Below are 6,814 nucleotides of genomic sequence, written 5' to 3'. Positions count from 1 at the left end.
TGCAGGCTGCCACAGCGGCTCACGTTGCCCATGGCCATCCTGTGAGGGAGCACTCACCAGGTCACCCCGGAGCTCTGGGGAGCTGAGGGGACTTGGCCACCAGCGGACGACAAGGTGGGCCTACCCTCAGTCCTGAGGCGACACTGCTCATGGCTCACACCATCCTGCCTCTCGAGGTGTTTAGGACCCACTCGCTTCCTGACTGCACGTGGGAGAACATTCGTGAGGGAAAGGATGCAGGGGGAACCCACGCCCAGAGCACATTCTGAGTGTTGAAGGTGCCACCTGGGGACGTCTGCCCACACAGAGCCGAGGGGAGAGTCCTGTCAGCGCGTCGGAGATGCCGAATGCGTCACTGCTCGTCAGGACACTGTGCGTGCAGCCAGAGGCAGCTCCACACACAGGGATGGAAACCATGACGTCCACCGGCACCCGCCAGGCCCCAAGGCGCTGCCCGCATGGTGGTGGCTCCACCTCTCCAGGCCCGATCACACGTCAGGTAGGGACTGGACAGGTGGAGGGACCTCACACATTTCTGAATGTCACAGGAGCCATCTACCTCGCTTCCTGCGGTGTGCCCGTCAGTGTCATGTGATGTATCAGGCTGTGCCGTGCACGCGTGTGGCAGTCTGTGTCCCGACTACTCACCTGCACAGTCCACGGGGGTGACCCAGGCTTACATGAAAATAGGAGTCGGGTCCTGGCCTGGGTACTGGGTGAAACCTCACGGAGGGGCCCTGGCTAACCCTGACTTCCTAAAGGGGACTTCCTGACTTCCTGGGGACATCACCACTGTCCACAGCTTAGCATACGCAGAAAAGCAGGACGTACCTGAGTTCAGATCCTGCAGCTGCCACCTGCGGTCATCCTCCTCCATGATACACCTCACCGGATGGACAGTGGCGCTGTGACCAGCTGTGCCTGACAGGACCTGGGAGGTGGAGGGACACACAGCCAAGAGCTGCAAGAGCAGGGTCTCTCACCTTGCTCACCGCCGAGCCCCTATCGCCCAGCACAGTGCCTGGCAAGACAGGCACTCAGGTATTTCTGTGAACGTGTCAATGAGTGATACTGTGCTCTGCACATAGTAGGCTCCTTCCCTTGCCTGGAGGAGTACCCGGGCTCTGCTTGGAGGACTTATTTTGAAAGGAAAAAACTGTTGAGAAGAAAAACCCTAAGCTTACCACACACGTGCACGGCACAGCCTGACCCATCACATGACATCAGATAAACACTCATGTGCGACCCAGTCAAAAACAAAATAAAGGCCTTTACTGAGTGTCTCAGGGCTGTGGTGTGGGCGCAGAACCTCACAGGAGGCCTGCTGTGCGAGCCCCAGCAGAGGTGACATCCAGAGATGCTCAGGAGCCGACATTCCCACTAGCCACCCAGGCATCCCGCGTGTTTATCGACAGGAAAGAATCATGTTCTAGGAGCTAACTGAAGAGTCGTTGTGGGCTTTTCTGTCTCTGTGATTCAGGGAAGTGAGAATGCTGCTAATCAGTGCTGGAAAACGCCAAAGAAATGTGTAGACGTCCTTCAGAAACAACCATCTGAAAGAAGTTGCTAGAACCTGTCAACACTGTGGAAAATTCCTCCTGCAATTACAGAGGAGGTCAAAGGAACCAGGCCTCAGTTTCCCTTAAGGAGCTGTGACAGTCTCTGGCACAAGCCTGCTATGAGGGGGAGGTAGAGACCCCAGTGGTTGAGGCGCCATAATGAAAGCTTATAGAGCAAAAGCAATGCCCAGGGGCCCTGTACACAGCCTGCTCCTTGCCACAGTGCCATACTTGTCCTGGGTTCTGCCTGCAATGGGGCACCAATGGAACCTTTCAACAAGAGCCTCTGTAAGTGATGAGATGTGGAGAGCAGCCAGTCTACAATTCAGAGAGAGAATGCCATCGCGCTAGTGTGACCGTCTGTAGAACAGACCCGTACAGACGTAATCCTAGAATCACACCATTTTGGGATTGAACAGGGCTCAACGTTCTCCTGGGGAAACTTGACTCCAATACTGGGATCCATGTTGAGTCTTTCAGACAAGTGTCCTGGCTTCTGTTTGAATGCCTCCAGAAAGAACGCTCACTACCTGCAGAGGCAGACTAGACCATTACTGACTCCTAGGAGCTCCTGTTCTTGGATGAAATTTCTCTCTCTCTGGCCACAGGACTGTCTTCAGGGCTTACTCAAAAATGTTGCAAGGTTAATGTGAATAAAAAGGGTGCCCCAGTTTCACTGGTGCTATACACATTTTTCCTAACCTGGAACTCCCTCTTCTTGATATCAGGGAAGTTATTTTTAATCTCTACAAGTAAAGCAAAGCAAGGCATGTGTTAAGGAGTCAATTAGTTAAGACTCAAGGTTCTCCTTTTCATATGAAGGGTTTGACAGTGAACGGGCACTGGCATGCTGGGAAGAATAGCTGAAGAATCAGTCTTTCTTTTCTAAAAGGAATAAAAACATGGAGGGAGCCCACCCTGTGGTCTCAGGCTTGGAGACCTCCAGCTTCCCCAGTTTTCCAGTCACACACTTGGCGCCAGGTGTCAAGGGAAGTCTGCCCTCAGAGGAACAGGTAACTTCTTCACGCTTCCTCAGGGACTGCCCTGTGAGCGGGCATCCTCTCTACAGACAGCTGGGGACCGCCGTCAAGCACTGGAGGAATGCAAAAACAAAACACCCCACAGAGACAAACATAGACACCTGAGTTAGCGAAGACTTTAAAAAGGGATGTTGCTCACAAAGTCAGAGATTTCTGTTTACTCTTGAAAAACCAGCAGCTCTTGCCTCACAAGGTCTGCATCCCGAGACAACACAAGTCACTGGAGACCCCATTCTAACTGGCAGCGAGAGAAGGCCTGTGGACCTACTGTCCAGAAAAGGGGTAGAAGTCATCAGAAATCCACACACACAGCCGGGCTCGGTGGCTCAGCCTGTAATCCCACGCCTTGGGAGGCTGAGGTGAGTGGATTGCCTGAGCCCGCGGGTTCGAGACCCGCCTGGGCAGCGAGACCTCATCTCTACAATAAATCAAAAAATCAGCCCGGGCGTGGTAGCACATGCCTGTAATTCTGGCTACTCGGAAGGCTGAGGCAGAAGGATCGCCGGAGCCCAGCAGGTCGAGGCTGCAGTGTCAGGGAGCGGCCACTGCACTCCAGTCTGGGCGACATGAGACTCCAACTCAAAAAAAAAAAAGAAATCCACACACACTACCATGTAAAAATCACTGTCATGATTCTAAAAGCATATGGCAGATGAAATATTTATTCAGGAAAATCTACTGAAACTGGAGAAGAACTACAAAAGTCTGTGGTGTCTAAAATAAGACACGTATCCTTCCCTTGTCCTCGTTTAACTCAGCAAGCCAGAACTCCACTCCAGACTGGTCATTCAAAGTCACAGGGTTCCCTCACCCCAACTCCCAGTCTGGAGAGTATCTTCCTAGGAGAGACAGGATGTCAGATTTTCTCATCTTATGTGCCCCCAGCTACCTTCCCTGAGGCTAAGTCCCCAGAGGGCGGCTGAGAGGCAGGGGCTTCCTTTTTGGACCCAGCCCCTACTCGGGAGATAGAGGCTGTACCTTGGGCTCGGCGTCAGTGGGAATACTGGGGCCCAGCAGCCATTTCCCGGGCTCCGTGGAGTGGGGTTCCATGCTGAGAGATGCCAGCAGAGGACACCGGGGCTGCTGTCCACGTTCAGCAGGCACTTAGCTCCTACCTTGCAGGTGCCCCTGGGAGAGAAGTATGCTAGTGTCCCCAACCCCAGTACTCTAGTTCTAGCTCAGAGATTTTGCCTGGACCCCTACCTGTCCCCACACACAAAAATCAACTCTAAATGGATGAGAGACCTAAACGTAAACCCTCAAACTATAAGAACCTTAGAAAATGCAGGAAACACTCTTATGGAAATTGGAACTGGCAGTCAATTCCTGATCAAAACTCCACGTGCCCTTGCCATAAGAGATAAGATAGACAAATGATACCTCATCAAACTGACAGGTTCTGCAAAGCCAAAGAAACCATCAAGAGCGTAGGGAGACAGCCCACAGACTTGGAAAATTATTTGCCAGCCGGGCTCGGTGGCTCAGCCTGTAATCCCACGCCTTTGGGAGGCTGAGGTGAGCCCGTGGGTTCGAGACCTGCCTGGGCAACTTGTCGAGACCTCATCTCTACAATAAGTCAAAAATTAGCCGGGCACGGTAGTGCGCGCCTGTAGTTCCAGCTACTTGGAAGGCTGAGGCGAAAGGATCGCCAAAGCCCAGCAGGTTGAGGCTGTGGTGGCCAGGAGCGGCCACTCCACTCCAGTCTGGGCGACAGAGTGAAACTGCAACTCAAAAAAATATATATATATATTTGCCAACTCCATGTCTGACAAAGGCCTAACATCTAGGATCTACAAGGAACTCAAATATGCTGAAGAGAAAAAAACAAACAGCCCCATTACAAAGTGGGCAAAAGATATGAATAGACAGTTCTCAAAAGAGGACACACTAGTCATCAAAGAAATGCAAATTAAAACTACATTGAGATACTACCTAATTCCAGTCAGACTGTATATCTTCAGTAACTCAATAACTCAAAAAATAACAGATGCTGGAGAGGATGTGGCAGAAAGTGAACACTTCTACACTGTTGGTGGGACTGTACACTAGTACTGCCTCTATGGAAAAGAGTGTGGCGATTCCTAAAAGTTCTCATAATCGACCTTCCATATGACCCCACCATCCCCCTACTGGGAATATCCCCAGAAAACCTCAAAATCACTCTATTAAAAAGATACCTGCTCACGTATGTTTATTGCGGCATTGTTCACAGTAGCAAGAACACAGTACCAACCATGCTGCCCATCAAAAGAGGACTAGCTTTAAAAAATGTGATACGGCGGATGGGCTCCGAGGCTAGCGTCCGCTCCCGCCACCCCTAATCGCGCGCCCAGGCCCGCGGGGGTCGTCGCCCAGGTTTCCACCAGCCCACAAGCAAGAGCCTGGCGGCCATCCCCTCCAGCGGCTCGCTCGTGGCCGCCCACGACTACTACCGGCGCCGCCTGGGTTCCACCTCCAGCGACGGCTCCTGCGGAAGTGCCGAGCGCCCCGCGGAAGCCATCCCGCACCCCCGGGGTCTTCCCAAGGCTGACCCGGGTCACTGGTGGGCGAGCTTCTTTCTCGGGAAGTCCACTCGCCCCTTCACGGCCACGGCGCTGGAGTCCGCGGAGCACACGGAAGCCCCCAGGCCTCCAGCGGGATGACTGCCCGTGGCCTGGCTCGGGAAGCGACAAGGAAAGGGCCTGGTGGCCGGTCCGGTGAAGCCAACGCTGGGCCCCCATCCTGAGCAGCCACCACCAGCCCCAGGCCTTGAGGCGCTAGGCTGTCAGCGCCCTCCCTCCCCACCCCTCCCCTTTCCCCTCTCCTTTCCCCTCCCATCCTGGTCCCTCTGGGCAAACTAGGTGGCTGCAGCAGGCAGACAAGCAGTTGGGTTATTTTCTATCAACACAGCAAACACCAAAAGAAGTGAGAGCACTGCTTTTCTCTGCCCAGTACATGGGAGCTTTCCTGATAATGTAACTGTCTCCCTGCACCAAGTGGAAAATAAACTCCAGGCAGCCAGGAAAAAAAAAAAATAAATAAAAATAAAAACTGTGATACATATACACAATGGAATATTACACAGCCATAAAGAAGAGCAAAACCATGAACTTTGCAGCAACCTGGATGCATTTAGAGTCTATAATATTCAGTGATCTTTCACAGAAACAAAGAACTGAGTATCCCATGTTCTCACTCATAAGTGGACCTTGAACAACTGTCCTAATAGTTTAAGGATTGATAGTAGCAGGAAACTGCAGGGGTGTGTGTGGGGGTGAGGAGGTGGGATTGGCAGTAGTGGGAATCTGCCTGGGGAAGGGGATCACACCTCATCCACACGGATACCTGCCAAATAAATATTTGTATACCTAACCCTGAATTATACCCCACAATTTTAAAATTAAAAATAAAACACATGAGAACTAAAAAAAAAATTATTTTTTTTATTTTACTATTATTTTTATTTTAAAGTTGTAGAGTGCAACTCAGGGTTCAATGCATAAGTGGTCATCATATACGTAGAGTTTGGGTACCCTTGTTGATGCTATGTGCCTCCCCCCCAGCAGTGTCCCACTACTGCCAATTCTCTAAAGGGAGGGTCTTAGGGTTAATGGTAAACTTTTGTTTTGAATAGAGTAAAAGATATCGCGTTGACCTAATTTCTCTACTTAAGATAATCTACAAATGCAATATTGATGTGGAGCATAACTACAAACAGCTTGAGGAATAATCTCTGAATTGGTCACCTCTTTGTTCTGTGACCTTAACCATGTCACCTTCTCCCGCTCCCTGGGCCTTAGCTTTTAATGTAAACTGCTGGCAGATGAGGGCATGACAGGAAGAGCCAGAACTGAGAATCGACTTGTTTGTTGGGCAGATGATAATTTAGAAACATTCTAAATCTCACCTAGCATTAAATCCTCCTAGAGCTTATCCATGCTAGACATGCTTCAAACAAGGTGGACATTAAATGTTCTCCCAGAGACTTCTCAACTTCAGTAGCTTCCCTGTTTCATACCCCTCTCTTGTCAATCATTACAGGTTGATCATGAGTGAAGAGCCTCAGTTGTCCTTCTTAGCATTCTTGTTCAGCTAGAGAGATCTCTGCCACACTTCTTCTCCCAAAGGGGTCCTTTCTCACTTCTGGGTGAAGCAGAAGGAGAAAGAAGCAGTTTACATAACGGGGTATGCACTGATGCACTGATGTCTCAAACTGATTTTTTTCTCCAATTACCA

At 50.9% G+C, this 6,814-nt stretch overlaps 1 pseudogene; it reads left to right on the top strand.

The window, feature by feature from the left end:
- The first annotated feature begins 340 nt into the window (after positions 1–340).
- On the top strand, positions 341–5,324 carry LOC103260256 (annotated as a pseudogene).
- Positions 5,325–6,814: the final 1,490 nt, after the last annotated feature.

This window comes from Carlito syrichta, unplaced genomic scaffold, assembly GCF_000164805.1.
Source record: "Carlito syrichta isolate Samal-C Ts95f unplaced genomic scaffold, Tarsius_syrichta-2.0.1 Scaffold88851, whole genome shotgun sequence".
Lineage (NCBI taxonomy): Eukaryota > Metazoa > Chordata > Mammalia > Primates > Tarsiidae > Carlito > Carlito syrichta.
Note: the sequence above shows the minus strand (reverse complement) of the source record. Positions and strands in the feature narration are given on the sequence as shown.